The sequence below is a fragment of the Oryctolagus cuniculus genome, chromosome 6 (genome assembly GCF_964237555.1).
Source record: "Oryctolagus cuniculus chromosome 6, mOryCun1.1, whole genome shotgun sequence".
Taxonomy (NCBI): domain Eukaryota; kingdom Metazoa; phylum Chordata; class Mammalia; order Lagomorpha; family Leporidae; genus Oryctolagus; species Oryctolagus cuniculus.
This window is the reverse complement of record NC_091437.1, coordinates 4,881,619-4,896,613: the sequence shown is the minus strand read 5'-3', so window position 1 is coordinate 4,896,613 and position 14,995 is coordinate 4,881,619. Positions and strand designations below refer to the sequence as shown.

The window sequence follows — 14,995 nt, the reverse complement described above, 5'->3', positions numbered from 1 at the left end:
GGAGGACATGGATGTGGATGGACCTACAGTCATGGAAACAGTGATGGATTCCCCTTCCTGTGGACATCCAGCACAGAGCCCTCCATGGAGGAGTGGCACTCCACCAGGGAGAGTCCAGGATGGCCTGCACAGCTCTCCTCTGACTCCCCAGTGCCGGAGTGAAACAATCATGGTGGGCACAGCTGGAGGCTACTCCCGGGCCAACCTCGGGCTTCCCGTCCCCAGGACTTCTCCTGGCATGCCCACGTGTCGGCAGCCCAGGGCAGGAACCAAGTCTGACACCATGCCTTTCCTCAGAGACTCACCTGGCACCCGGTGATGCACCCGGTGCATCAGACGCCTCTACCTTGGGTGCCCCTCCTCTCTAGCACCAGTCCTGGCGCCTGCTCCAGGTAACAGCCTGCCGCCCCTGCCCCCACGTTGACACTGGTGCTACCAACTGAGACTCACAAGGCCCTCTGGTCCAACACGGGGGATCCCACCCAGCACTGCCTGGACCAGGAAAACCGCTTCCGAGTCGTGCTGGGCTGACAGGGTGTGACCAGGATCCACTGGCCTCGGAATTCCCCTCGCCGCCCAGGAGGAGCCGGCCCGCTGAAGACGCAGCGCCGAGAGCTCGGGAAGTGCACCCGGCGGGGCGGGGCACACCCTCTGGGGGGCTCCATAAGCTCAGGGAGACGGGATTAAAGCAAAGATTCCTAATCTGAGTAAGATTCCTTTACTCAGGCACACGACGAATTTGAAGCACAGGCTTAGTTTCTTAGAGGCCATGTTTTCCTGAATTTCTGACATCCCCCTGCATATGTTCCGTCAGTGGATAAGTGGAGCCAGGACCCCAGTGTCCACAATGCACAAACCCACAACCCAAGGGCTTGCCCTCCCCACTGTCATGGGTGTGGCCTGGCGTCCCAGTCCCCAGGAAGGTAAGGGGAGTGAGCTCCCCAGTGGCCATGGTGAGGACGCACTGAACTCCAGGTTACCATGGACACCTTGCCACTGTAGGTCCCTAGCACCAGTGGGCCGGTGGCCAGGAAAGGAGGTCCTTGCACGGGGGTAACGCTCCCTGCTCACCCTTGGACATGGGGTCGCTGCCGCACAGGGAGGGCAGCGGGGGACACGTGGGACCGACAACAGTCAGCGGGGGTCCTGCGAACCGCCAACAGCAGCAGCCACAGCCTGGCCGCGAGGAGCCCATCAGCGGCTGAGAGACCGTGGAAGCACGGGTTCATGCCATGCAGCCAGAAACTGAGCTGAGACTTCTGGTCGACTCCAGGTTCTGACCCTCTTTTGCTATCCCTTTACAACCCACCTGCTGGGAAGAGAGTTCACAGAGAGCTGGCCCCTCCTTCCCCGCTCCCCACCTCCAGGGGCAAAGCCTTGCTGGCCGTGGCCATACACGACCTTGCGACTTCTCCCCCTGAACATCACAGGGCGCTCCATCCTCGCCGCTCTGACCTCTTCAGGACACTGGCTGTCCTCACAGCTCCCGCTCACTGCTCCTTGCAATGGTCTCCAAACCCTCCCAGCAGCCACGTTTTCGCCATGATGTCGCCTCCTTCTCTAGGGCCCTACATGGAATCAATCCCCTGTTTCTGCTGGATTGCCAATCTCCCTCTCTAAAATGTTTGGTCCTGCCAACTTACACTGCAATCCTAGCTAGGTTAGTTTTTAAGGATTTGTTTATTTGAAATGCAGAGTTACACAGGGCAGCAGTGGGGCAGGGGTGAGCAATGATCTTCCATCGTCAGTTCACTCCCCAAATGGTCACAAGAGCTGGGGCTGGGCTAGGCTAGGCCAGGCCAGGCCAGAGCCAGGAGCTCCATCCATTTTCCCCACGTAGGTGGCAGGGGCCTAAGTACCCAGGCCATCTTCCACTGCCCTCCTTGGTGCACTGGCAGGGAGCTGATCAGAAGTGGAGCAAGTGGGCATGGACTTGTGCCCACAAGTGGTGCCTGTGTCGCTGGTGGTGGCTTAACCAGAACGCAGGCCCCTTGGTTAGATTATTACAGTCTTCAAAAATTCATGGAAAATTCGTAGTACAAAAAAACCTATGGATGGACTTCAATTTTTTTAAACCAAATAAATTTGTCTTTTATTTGCTTTTTTTCCAAAAACTTTTGAAGTACCTCATATTTCTTATTGAATCTATTCCAATGGATTTTTAGGGGCCTTCCTGACACTGGAAACAGGATTATAAAATTGATCTTTTTAAAGCACAATCCAAAAATGCTGTTGTCATTCTTTCTTCCAATGGCCAGTGGCTCCCAGTGGTCAGGGTCAAGCTCTTGGGACAGCTCTCAAGCTATGGCTCCTGCCTGCCTCTGTCAGCCTGTTCTACCCGCGTCCCCTCATCAACTGACTGCAACACAGCTGTAGGCTGTGTGTCAGCGTGGAAAGCACAGGGCACGGAAGCCCAGCCAATCTGCGCTCCGCCAAGGGCAGTGAGGGCCAAATCCTTACCTTCTACGGGACACTCACTCTTTCTCAACTGAAAAACAGCACAGTTAATGCAACCCCAGAACCCCTGGGTGGGCCAGTGTTGTGGTGCAGTGGGTTAAGCCTCCTCCCGGGGTGCTGGCTCCCATATCAGAGCACCGGTTCTGGTCCAGGCTACTCCCCTTCCAACACAACTCCCTACTAATGTGCCTGGGAAGGCAGTAGAAGGTGGTTCAAATACTTGGGCAGCTGCCACCAATGTGGGGTTCTAGGTTAGACCTGGCTGTTGATACCATTGGGGGGTGAGCCAGCAGACGGAAGATCTCTCTCTCTCCCCCTGACTTTTAAATAAATAAATAAATCTTCTTTTAAAGCCTTCCTAAAAGGGTGAATAAGATATGCCAGAGGTCTGGCACTGTGGTGTAGCAGGCTAAGCCTCCATCTGCAGTGCTGGCAACCCATGTGGACGCTGCTCCCCTTCCAATCCAGCCCGCTGCTGACGGCCTGGGAAAGCAGTAGAAGGTGACCCAAGTGCTTGGGTCCCTGACCCTCATGAGGGACCTGGAAGAATCTCCTGGCCCCTGGCTTTGGATCAGCCCAGCTCCGGCCACATTAGGGGAGTGAACCAGCAGATAGAAGACGTTTCTCTCTGTTTCTTCCTCTCTCTGTAACTCTACCTCTCAAATAAATAAATAAATCTTAAAAAAAAAAAAAAAAACAACAAAAAACCAGATACGCCAAGTCCCCTGCCGAGTATCAATGCCCAGCAGGAGAGAGACAAATGCTGCTTTGTCCATCTTCTCCCTCTATATACATGGAAACTTCATGGAGTTCACAGACAACTATCACCAACATGTGTTCTCATTACTTTTAGTGTTTTCTAATATTCATTGTATTTAAGTGTTTTTAGTGAAAAAACTTTCAAAGACTCCTTGAACACATGAATTTCAAAGTTTCTGCACCAAGTGTTTGTCCCAAGATATCCAGGAAACAGGCCAATTCTCCCAGAGTCCCCTTGCCCACAGGCCAGTGTGCCCAACTGAACTGGATTTGGGTGAACGGGTTTCCGGAACCGGCAGAACCCAAGCTATGGCTCTGCTTTCCAGGGCTGTCCCCCTGCTGGGCGGCCTCTCCCTGCGGCCTCGCCCGCCCTCCGTCCAGAAGTCTCCTCTCTCACAGGGCAGCGTCCGCAGGATTCACTGAGCACCCTCTCCCTCTGCGGGCAGCCAGGGTCGCCCCTCAAGTGCAGGGCAGCGCACCCTGGAGCTTCGCCTTCCCGTGCCCCCTGGGATTCCTGAGAGCCTCAGAGACCCCTCCTGTAAGTCCAGGCTTGGTGGGGACCAACGTGTCTGCAGCGCCCTCACCAGAGTGCTTTGCTGCACACGGAACTCTGGGACACAGGTGTGCAAGCATGGCGCCCGGGGAACGCCTCTGTTATCTGCCCCTCTCTCAGAGGCAAAGCAGAAAATTCTGCCCACGTCCTGTCACTGATTTTGTCTCCCCTCCCTGTGTCTTTGTGAGTGTCTCCTAAGCACTGACACCCGTCAGCGTCACCCTGCAATGCTGCAGCTATGAGCCCAGCTCCCTCCCGCAGGGAGACTCCTGAGATTCTAGCCCCGTTTTCTCATCGGCCCATCCCAGCCTGTGTCTCTGAGTGCCATGAGCGCAAAGGGTTACAAATAACATTTCTGGAACGAACAAATGTTCATTGTGTTCTGCTAGATACAACAGGTGTTAAAGAATTATACACAGACCTCACTCAAGTGATTCACCTGCTCAGTGGAGACCTCAGTTACTTAGGAAGGAACTGTCAGTAACTAAGCGAGGTTGCAAGGTCAGGCACCAGTGCAAGTTCAAGGCACAGAAGGGAGGCGCAGGGAGAGGTCAGCTCCCCCGCTCAGGGTGCAGTCACAGGCTGCCGTCCACCCAAAGCACTCAGAGCAGACACGCCAGCACTTGGTGGGAACGTGGAATGTTGTGGGGAAGGAGACTCTGAGCTGTGGCAGGTAGGGCCTGCAAGAAGGTTTGGTGCCACTCAATGCTGGGCATCAGTGTTAAACTCTAGAAAGCACTGATGATTCACACCACACAGGACATTCTTGAAGGAGTACGAAAGACAACGGACGCAAGGCAACTCACTTGTACATCCCATAAGGATGCCAGTTCAAGTCCTGGCTACTCCTCTTCCCATCCAGCTCTCTGCTAATGCTCCTGCAAAAGCAGTGAAAGATGCCCTAAGTGCTAGGACCCCTGCACCCATTTGGGAGACCCAGAAGAAGCTCCTGGTTCCTGTTGGCCCCCAGCTCCAGCTACTGCGGCTATCTGGGGAGTGAACCAGGAGAGGGAAGACTCTTCTCTCTGTCTGTAACTCTACCTCTTAAATAAATCTTTAAAAACAACACCAGAGCCTTGCTTCCCCACGGGTGAAATCTCCCCAGTGCTTCGGCAAGAGCCTGGCCATTTCCCATGGGTCACTGCTGGGTAGCTCCTCAGCCCAGGGGCACGACAGGACTTGCTCCCGGCAGGCTGCCTGATGCTGGGTCAGTTTGGTCCTCACGCTGTCCTGTGGGGAGCTGTGTCTGGGGAGAAGGCTGGGGGAAGGGTGAGCCCACGTTCAGGCACCAGCAAGCTGCAGTGGAGGTGGATCTCACAAGAGAGCTTTCTGAACATGTAGAAGAGGCCCAAGGGCCCGGCACTGTGGAGTAGCCGGTAAAGCTGCTGCCCACAGTGCTGGCATACCATTTGAGTCCGAGCTGCTCCACTTCCAACCCAGCTCTCTGCTATGGCCTGGGAAAGCAGTGGAAGATGGCCCAAGTCCTTGGGCCCCTGCACGTGTGTGGGAGAACCAGAGGAAGCTCCTGTTTCCTGGCTCCAGATCAGCCCAGCTCTGGCTGTTTACAGACATTTGGAGAGTGAACCAGCAGATGGAAGATCGATCCCTCTCTCTGCCTGTGCCTCTCTGTAACTCTGCCTTTCAAAATAAATAAATAATTCTTTAAAAAAGAAGAAGAAGAAGAGGCCCAAGAGATGCGCCCTCAACAGCCTGGGGTGGGGAGAGGGCAACATGGACACCCCTCCCGCGGCTGCGTGAATCATGACACAGGCTAGCAGGCCTGACCTAACTGTCTCACCTGGCCCCCCTGAGAAGCATCGGGGCGAAGGCTGCCATTCCCACTTCACAGAAGGAGATGAAGCCAGAGGCTAGATCCATCCTCACAGCCACAGAACCAACAGACAGTGAGGGTGCAGTGTGTGCAGGCCAGCGAGGGCAGCCCTGGAGGGTCAGCCCTGGGTCCTCACCTGCTGGCCGTGGAGGGAGGGGCGCTCAGAACCTCCCCTGCTCAGTGATGGGGGGGCTCAGAACCTCCCCTGCTCAGTGATGGGGGGGCTCAGAACCTCCCCTGCTCAGTCATGGGGGGGGGGCTCAGAACCTCCCCTGCTCAGTCATGTGGGGCTCAGAACTTCACTGCTCAGCCGTGTGGGGGTTCAGAACTTCACTGCTCAGTGCTCGGCTCTCAGGAAAGCCACAGCTCCCAGCCGTGGAAGGAGTCAGCCCTGGGATCTCACCAGCACCACAGCGTGGGGTGCTCAGGGCAGTCACAGATCCAGTTCCGAGACGAAGAAGATAAACCAGATTTAAGAAACTGCAGTTTACTTTCCGAAGATTTTTCTGTTGTGAGTCATCGCTAAAAAGACATTTGCCTTTCACTCGGATTGCTTTATGTATTATTGTCTAAAGGACACTGGAGGCACCGTGAGACCCACTTCGGGAGGCAGCGGTGCAGCCCAGTGCGGACCCACGAGCAGTGCTGGGCGAGAAGAGGAGGCGGGACGAGGAAGAGGACACCCACTGACAGGAGAGCAGAGCGGTACCAAGGCTCTCTGCAGCGCATGCGCACCATGGGGGCCGCGTACTCCGGATCCGCAACCACGCCTACAGAGCACGTGGCTCCGCACCGCCACCCGGAGCTCTGTTTCTGTCTGCTTTTTACTGAACTCGTACTTCTTCTTCAGAAATTAGTTCAAGTCCTGCAGCTTTCACGAATGCATCTGATTTCCGCCACTACAAGCTAATTTCCTGGGACTCCTCTGGTGCCTGATGCCTGCAACATGCTTAGCATTCATTGTGACGGCAAGACAAGCTGTGGAAATATCCCCCAGTGTGATTGTTTGAACTCTGTCTCTAAGCCTGAAGCCCTTCGGCAATCAGAACTCGGCTTAGGGACATGGTCCAGTTGCCCCAGGAAGCAAAAGCAGCAGAGGAGAGGGGCCGGCACTGGGGTGTAGTGGGTAAAGCCAACACCCGGGACACCAGCATCCCAAATGGGCATGGATTCCAGTCCTGGCTGCTCCACTTCCCATCCAGCTCCCTGCTGTGGCCTGGGAAAGCAGTGGAAGATGCCCAAGTGCTTGGGCCCCTGCACCCATGTGGGAGACCTGGAAGCTCCAGCTTTGGACCAGCCCAGCCCCAGCCCCAGCCCCAGCCATTGCAGCCATTTGGAAAGGGAACCAGCAGGTAGAAGGTCCCTCCCTCCCTCTCTCTCTCTCTCTGTAACTACGCCTTTCAAATAACTAAATAAATCTTTTTCTTAAAAAAAGGGAGCAACAGCACAGGAAGCGTTGACTCCCAAGCTTTCCAACTCCACTGGAAACTGTAAAAGCCCCCAGTAGGGACAACCGTCTTGAAAGTCACTTTTAGGCAAGAGTAAGAGCAAGGCAAGGCACAGTTTGGGAGAATTTTCAACACTTGGCTTGAAAACCAAGAGCCAGGCCTGTAGGAAGCGGCCACAATGTTTGGGCAGAAACAAAACATCAGGAAGAGTTCACTGTGACATCAGAGGGGGAAGACCCCCTGACTGCGCAGATGGTGGAGGGTGGAGTCCCAGGGCGGGGAGGACAAGGAGCCCGAGCTCTGGACGAGCAGGCCCAGGCTTTCCAGGAGACAGCGGAGGGTGGCCTCCCCCGGGGCCTGCGTATCGACCACCTTGGGTGGGGGGGGCAGCTGGCTGAGAACAGACCCCCGAAGACGAGCTGAGGCAGAAACAGGACACGGGGCCTCCCTACGGCAGCTCTGGGTGGGCGGGGCACAGGGTCAGCTGTGCATGAGGAAAGAGGACTTCCTGTGCCCCCAGATTTAACTGAAACCCAGCAGGAGGGGCAGAGGAGCCAGGGAAGGGAGGGGCGTCCAGGACCGGGCCCACGGAAACAGGGAGTGTCGGACTCAGAGACCGCATGTGTCCTCTGCACCAGCCAGCACCAGCACCAGGCCGCCTCCCTCAGCTCAGGAGGGGCGTCCAGGACTGGGCCCACGGAAACGGGAGTGTAGGACGCAGACCGCGCGTGTCCTCTGCACCAGGACCAGGACCAGGACCAGGCCGCCTCCCTCAGCTCAGGAGTGGATGCAGGAGGCAGCGGAAGCCAGCACCCAAGTGTAGTCCTGAAGGGCGCTCTCCCGGCCACGCTGGATTGGCCCGGGGAGGATCATGTGACCCATGCAGGGGTCTCCAGTGCCAGAGTCCCAGCCTAGGGTTACACGGATCAGATGCGCTTGGCTGCCTACACCAGCAACTCCCCAAGAAACACCGGGTGAGCCTGACTGAAGTCCATGCCGACACGGGTCTTCCAGGAGCAACAGAGAACTACAGACTATGACAGAAACTCTGCGTGGACTTCAAGCTCTGCCGGCACTGGGGTGAACGCACCTTTTCATCCTGTGTTCCATTATCTTTCAACAATTCTCACGTATTGCTGTATTTTAATGCTGAAATATGAAACGGTCCCCCGAAATTTCAGAGCAGTGCTCCCGCGTGCTCCCGAGCCTCCAGTGGCCAGCTTTGCGGCAGCCGCCCAGGCTATTAATAGTCTGGCCCCTTCTGCTCCGGCTCCTGCCTCCTCCCCTCACCGCTTCATGGTCCCCTCAGGAATGGGCCTGGGCCAGATGGCCTTCAGCCCAATTTCCTGTAAATATCCATTTTTAATGAAAATAATTAAAAATACTAATTTGCTGTAACCAAGGCCATTTCTACAGAGACCTCTTGGTGCTTCACAAATACTAATTAAGCCTAAGACATGTAAGTTGCTTTTTTGACCAAATGCTTCAGGGTTTGTCCCCAAAGCTGTTTGCAACGGTTCGTGGACATCAGCATCAGAGGCAGGAGTGGCAGCCTCTGGCTTCCATCAGGACGGTCCCGGACCCTGGATGAAGGCAGCCTGTGTGACCGCACTCAGGGCCATGGTGCCATCGGGAGGGGTTGCCGCTTGCTGAGCCTCTTTTCCAGCTGAGATGGCTTGTGGCGGGGGCCACGCAGGCTGGCCCGTTCTCCCGCCTTTGGCTCCAGAGAAAATGATGGGCCCAGCAGCTGAGAGCAGAGTTTTGCAAATGGAAGGGCAAACTCATTAACGAGGTTTTTAACCCAGGGTCCCCAGAGGGTCTGGACAGAGGATTCAGTATGAATCCTCTGTGAGCTTGGAAGGCAGAAACCGGCATCTTTATTTTCACCAAATTTGGCATTTCCGCTAACTACAAATGCCACAGTGGTAGCAGCAGTGCTTATGACCACTGCCAACAGCAATCAGAGATTTTCCTGGCACCTCAGGACCCACTGCTATCCTGAAATACTGTCCATGCATGCTGCCGCTCTGTGGTTTTGGGGGCTTTTTCCTGATTTCATCAACTGGCCCACAAGATTAATCTCTCATACATTAAAATATTCTATAACTATTTCAGTGTTTTCCCTCACAGTCCTTTATGAAGGAAAATGGAACATTTTCCCAGGATAGACCATCACATGAGAAACAAAGTGTCCACAAATTTAAAGAGACTTCAACCAAACAAAGTGTCTTCTTCAATGGCAACAGGGCGAAGCTTAATCAGTAACAGGACAACTAGAACATTCACAAGCATCTGGGAATTAAGCCACATGTTCTCAATCAGAAAAGCAGTCACAACGGAAACGAGAAGATGCTCAGAGAAAAATGAAAGTGAGGCTGCAGCACTGGCAGACCCGCCGGGATGCAGCAAACGCAGCTGTAACTGCCAATATTAACAAGACAGGCATCGCACGTTACTAACTCAAAGTCATCCCGCACGGAACTATAAAAGAGCAAACTAGGGCCAACAGGAGCAGGAGCAAAGAAGCAATAGAGATCTGAATGGAGACAGAACAATGAATGGAAACACAATCCCTGCCACCACAAGTTAGTCTCTGAAAAGATCAACAAACTGAGAAACCTAAGAAAAATTGGGAAAAGATGCAGACAACTAAGATCACAGGAAGGCGGGGCATCGCCTTCCAGAAATAAACCACCCGTAAACAACTGTGCGCCAACAAATTATGTAACCTGGGAAGCACAGAATTCCTACAACGCACACTTGGCAAAACTGATTCAAGAAGAAAAAAAAAAAATGGGAACACGCCTATAATAAGAAATCTAATCAAAGATTGAATTAAAAAACTCACATGGAAAAGTCCGGCACCAGACTTCACTGGTGAATTCTGCCAACCACACGAACACAGAACAGCGTCAGCCTTCCTCAAACTGCCCCAAAGGAACGGGCTGGGAAGGGGCGTCTTCCGCCTCATTTCTGAGGCCGTTGTTACCCTGATGCCACAGCCAGACAGGGATACCACGAGTGAACAACCACAAGCCAAATCCCTTCCAAATCACAAGCAAATTCGGCAAAGTTGCAGGATATAAGGTCAGCACACTATGCAGTTATATTTTATACACCTGCCACAAATAATCCAAAAAGTAAACCAGGAAAATAACTCATCCATAGTAGCATACAAAAGAATCAAATAATCAGAATAAATTTAACTAAGGACCAACACTTATACACTGAAAACTCTAAGACGATGCTGAAGGAAATTTTAAAAGACCCAACCAAACAAATGGGCAGACACTCTGTGTTTACGGTTTTGCCAGGATGGGAATTCTCCCCAGGGCGACCAGCAGAGCCAGTGCAATCTTCTCACACTCCGCCTGATTCGTACGCTCCTATGGAATCGCAAGCCTAACCAACAGCACTGGAGAACCCCCACTCATGACGACAAGACTTACGACGAAAGTACGGGAATCAAAACAGCATGGTACTGGCATGAGGATAAACACACAGACGAGTGAAACAGAACTGAGGCCAGAAGTTAGCCCACGCCTCCACGGCTACCTGATTTCCGACAAAGCTGCCGAGTCTGTGCCAAGGGGAAGAGCAGTCTTTACAAAGCACAGTGCTCAGACACCACATGTCCACGTGCAAGGGGCCAAGCCTGACCCTTCCCTCTGCACACGCAAATTCGAAGTCAAAGGAACCTAGGTAAGGAGCTAGAGCCACAAACGTTTATGAAAGCGTTTGTAGCATCAAAAAACACTATATATTGCCAAGAAATTGAGAGACAATGCACAGGATGGGAACAAATATTTGCAAGTCACTTATCTGACAAGGTTTGGCCACTAGAAAATAAAACGTACTTACAACTTGGTAACAAAAAGAAAAACAACCCAATTAAACAATGAACACAGGTCTCAAGCAGATATTTCTTCAAAGAAAATATCAAAACGGGGGCTGGCGTTTGGCTCGGCAGTTGCGGCACCCTTGGGACGGCCATACCCCGGTATCAGAGCCCTTGGCTGAGTCCTCCCTTGACCCGCAATTCAGCTGCCTACTATGAGCACCCTGCCAGGCAGCAGTGACGGCTCAGGCATTCGGGTCCCTGCCACCCACGTGGACAACTCAGATTAAGTTCCTAGCTATGGCCTGAGTCAACTGATGGAAGATGTCTCTCTGTCTCTCTCTCTCTGCCTTTCATATAAAAAGTAAACTTTAAAAAAGAAAATATACAAGTAACCAGCAGACACATGAAAAGATGTTCGGTATCATTAGATGACCAGGAAATGCAAATCAAAGCCACAGTTAGACACCTCTTACACAGTGACTATGGCTATTAAAATATTTTTAAGATACAAGAAGTATTGGCAAAAACGTGAAGAATTTTGAGCCCTCATACATTACTGATAGAGATGGAAAAGTTTGGTGAATGCTCAGAAAGTTAAACACAGACTTGCCACGTGTCTCAGCCACTGCACTCCCGATGCACGGCCAAGCCAACTGCAAAGATGCGTGTGCACACGTGGTCACGGTGGCACCACCCACAACACCCAACAGGCAGAAACACCCCAGTGACCAGTGCATGGTGGCACCTACACATGGAGGAATGTTATCCAGCCATGAAAGGACTGAGTACTGAATAGTGAAGGCAAAAGTAACAGAAGCCAGGCACGAAAGGCCCTGTGTTGTGCGACATCTTTTGTGTGAAACACCCAAATCCACAGAGAAAGAAAACAGACTGGGGGCCGGGCGGGGCAGGGCCGTGGGGAGCAGGGGCATTCACGGTGGCTTCCCCCCTCCGCCTGTGGCTCTCCCAGCTTCCCGCCCTGTGCACCTTCTGCACGTGCCGTGGCTGTGCCCATTCCTGACGCCGAGAACACCTCTGATTGGCTGCTCACCAACTGCTGGACCAGGGAACATTCCAGAACTTCTTGCTCCTTCAGAAAACAGAGACAAAGAGAGCACCACTCAGCATCAGCCTTGTTCTCCTATTCCCAACCGCTTGGCAGACACTCCAACTAACCATTTCTTCCTGAATCACCTTCTATCACTGCGTGGCAGGTTTATCTACGCACGTTTCATCCAATTTCATCTAAGCACCAGAAATCCACTTCATCAACACACTAAAATCTTACTTTCATCTTTATCTCACTCTTTTTTTTCCATTTAAATTTTTTTTTTTACTTTTGAATACTTTAAAATCTCAAAACTGTGAGGTACTGAATCAGGATAACTTCCTACCACCCTCACAAGGATCAGCTCGTGGATCTGCTGCTGAATTCCCATCTCCCAGGGTGGGGGAGCCAGGCCCCGTGGCATGCATGCACAGAGATGACATCGCCTGGTCGTCAGTGCATCTCGTCACTGTCACTCTCCCCCACTGGTCACCGCCCTGATTTTAGGTTTGAGCAACACCAAGCCCCAGCACACCCCCTGCAGACGACTCTCGTTCTTTGCTCGGTGCCTCTGGTCACGTTTTCTCCCCGGCTGGGATAACGCAGGTCTTCCTGCTGACAACCTCATCTTCCCTGGCTGCCGTAGAGAAACCCCACACGCTGGGCGGCTCCGACAGCAGAAACCCATTTTCTCGGTGTCCTGGAGGTCACAGGCTCAGACCGTGGCGCTGCCAGTATGGCTCCTGGTGAAGGCTCTCTTCCCACCCTGTAGAAAGCCACCTCTGCCTGCGTCCTCATACAGCCTCTCCCCTGTGCAGCCACTCAGGACACAGAGAGACAGAGGGCCAGCGCGCTGTGGAGTCTCCTCTTACAGAGACATAAATCCTATTGGGTCAGGGACCCCATCCTTAGAACCTCACTTAATCCCAATTACTTCCTTAATGGCCCTATCTCCAAATAGAGTCACACTGGCAATAAGTCTTCAACACATGAATTCTGGGGACAACTCATTCCCCAACCTCCCTCCAACCAGCTCCTGCATCCTGTTCCTGTGGCAAACAGCCTACGCAGTGACGCTCTGTCGTGTACATGACAGTGGTCACGAAGGATGAGAAAGGAGCCAAACATTCCCATGGCCTAGAGATACCAGGTCCATCAGAAGACCATGGGGTGAGGCATCACTCGTGGGTTGTGGTGCACTTATGTAGGTGCACAGCACACACAACTGTGTAAAGAACATAACACTTGGTGATAAACACCCATTACTAGACTACGTATTTACCACAACGTATTTTATCATTATTGTAGGAATATTCCTATTTATTAAAAAAGCTTACTTGGGGTCAGTGTTGTGACCCAGGGCACTTAACTGAGGCCTGTGACCCTGGCATCTCCTTTGGGAGTCCTGGTTTGAGTCCCGGCTGCTCCGCTCCTGACCCAGCTCCCTGCCAATGTGCCTCGGAAGGCAGCAGAAGATGGTCCAAGTGCTTGGGGCCCTGCACCCACATAGGAGACCTGGACAGAGTTCTGGGCCCCCAGCTTCAGAATAGCCCAACCCCAGCCACTGTGGCCATCTGGGGAGTAAACCAGTGGATGGAAGCTAGCTCACTCACTCTCACAACTCCAGTAACACAGCAACTTCCTGCATAATAATCTGTTTTTTTATTTCACCAACGTCAGCCCCAGCATCTATTCCAGTCTCTTGCATGTAATAGGTCCTAATTAAGTGAGTCTTGATTTTTTTAAAGGAACAACTGAGCAGACATCCCAAGATGTTATATTTTGACACTGTTTTTTTTGTTTGTTTTTAAGCTTTGGGGAGAGATCACTGACATGAATGAAGAGCGAAATTCGACAGAGTTTGCAGTTTCAATGTCGTCACCATGCATCAACATAACTGAAATCAGCGGACAGAGAGAGTTTGGGGCCAGGCAGATCCCCCAAGGACCTGAAGGGACGTCAACAGGGTGTTAAATGGTTTTCCAACTTGATCTCAATGACCTGTTTACTCTCTACTTTTCACATGCACACAACAATAGAAACAAGAACTCAGCACAGGGGTATAACACCACTGAAGAGAAAGTCGACCGGGCAGGAGATCAGGAGAAGCCATCGAGGAGGAGGCGTGGAGAGACAGACTAGGAGATGCTGACGGAGGGGCCGAGCTGCGGGGAAAGGCCCCGTGTAGCCTCCGTCCACGCTGAGTCCCCAGGGCGGAGGAGGCGCCTGAGGCAGGAGCAATGCTTGAAGAGAACGGACACTTGAACTCAGGTTGGTGAAATAAAACAGTGCCAGTGAGCGGGCTTTACAGAGCTGCTGTAGGCGGAGCGACAGCAAATTCACACCCAGATGCATCACAGACGAGATAGCAAGAGAAACGCAACCCCAGCTGAGACGCAGATTAACGTACAGCAGCAGACGAGAGCGGACTTATCAACGGCTATCTTAGCAGCCAGGAGCGATGATACATAGTTCTTCAAGAAAGCACACTTGGGAATTAAATTGAATTCATTTGCCAAATGCCATAAAAGCCTTTCCACAAAGAAACCTGCATGATCCTATGTCTTTTCTACTAACTCTGGCAAAAGCATTTTTAAAGTCAAATGCTATACAAAATTTCCAGAGAGCAGAAGAAGGGTGATGTACTTCTTTATTTATGAGACCAGCATAACCATATCAGAACCCAACAAAGGGGCCGGTGCTGTGGTTCAGGGGGCTAAAGCCCCAGCCTGCAGCACCAGCATCCCATATGGGCGCCGGTTCAAGTCCTGGCTGCCTGACTTTTCATTCAGCTCACTGCCAATGTGCCTGGGAAAGCAGCAGAAGATGGCCCAAGTCCTTGGGCCCCTGCAGACCCGGTAGAAGCTTCTAGCTCCTGGCTGTGGATGGCTCAGCTCCGGCTATTGTGGCCATTTGGGGAATGAACCAGTGGATGGAAGACCTCTCTTTCTGTCTCTACCTCTCTCTGAAACTCTGTCTTTCAAATAAAGAAAATAAATCTTTTTTTTTTTTTAAAGAACGCAACAGAAGCAGGACAAAAAGACACAAATACAGGCCA

The 14,995-nt window shown here is 52.5% G+C and overlaps 1 protein-coding gene across 2 annotated transcripts in view; it reads right to left on the bottom strand.

Annotated features, from left to right (window-relative positions):
* Positions 1-14,995, bottom strand: part of KCNN2 (potassium calcium-activated channel subfamily N member 2) — a 317,533-nt gene that overhangs the window by 164,175 nt on the left and 138,363 nt on the right. Inside the window, exon 6 of one of the 2 annotated variants that reach the window (XM_051834540.2) lies at positions 11,877-11,979. The exons of the other annotated variant lie outside the window; for it this stretch is intronic. The gene's annotated coding sequence lies outside the window, so the exon portion shown is untranslated. The remainder of the gene's footprint in view (positions 1-11,876; positions 11,980-14,995) is intronic. 2 annotated transcript variants of the gene reach the window in all.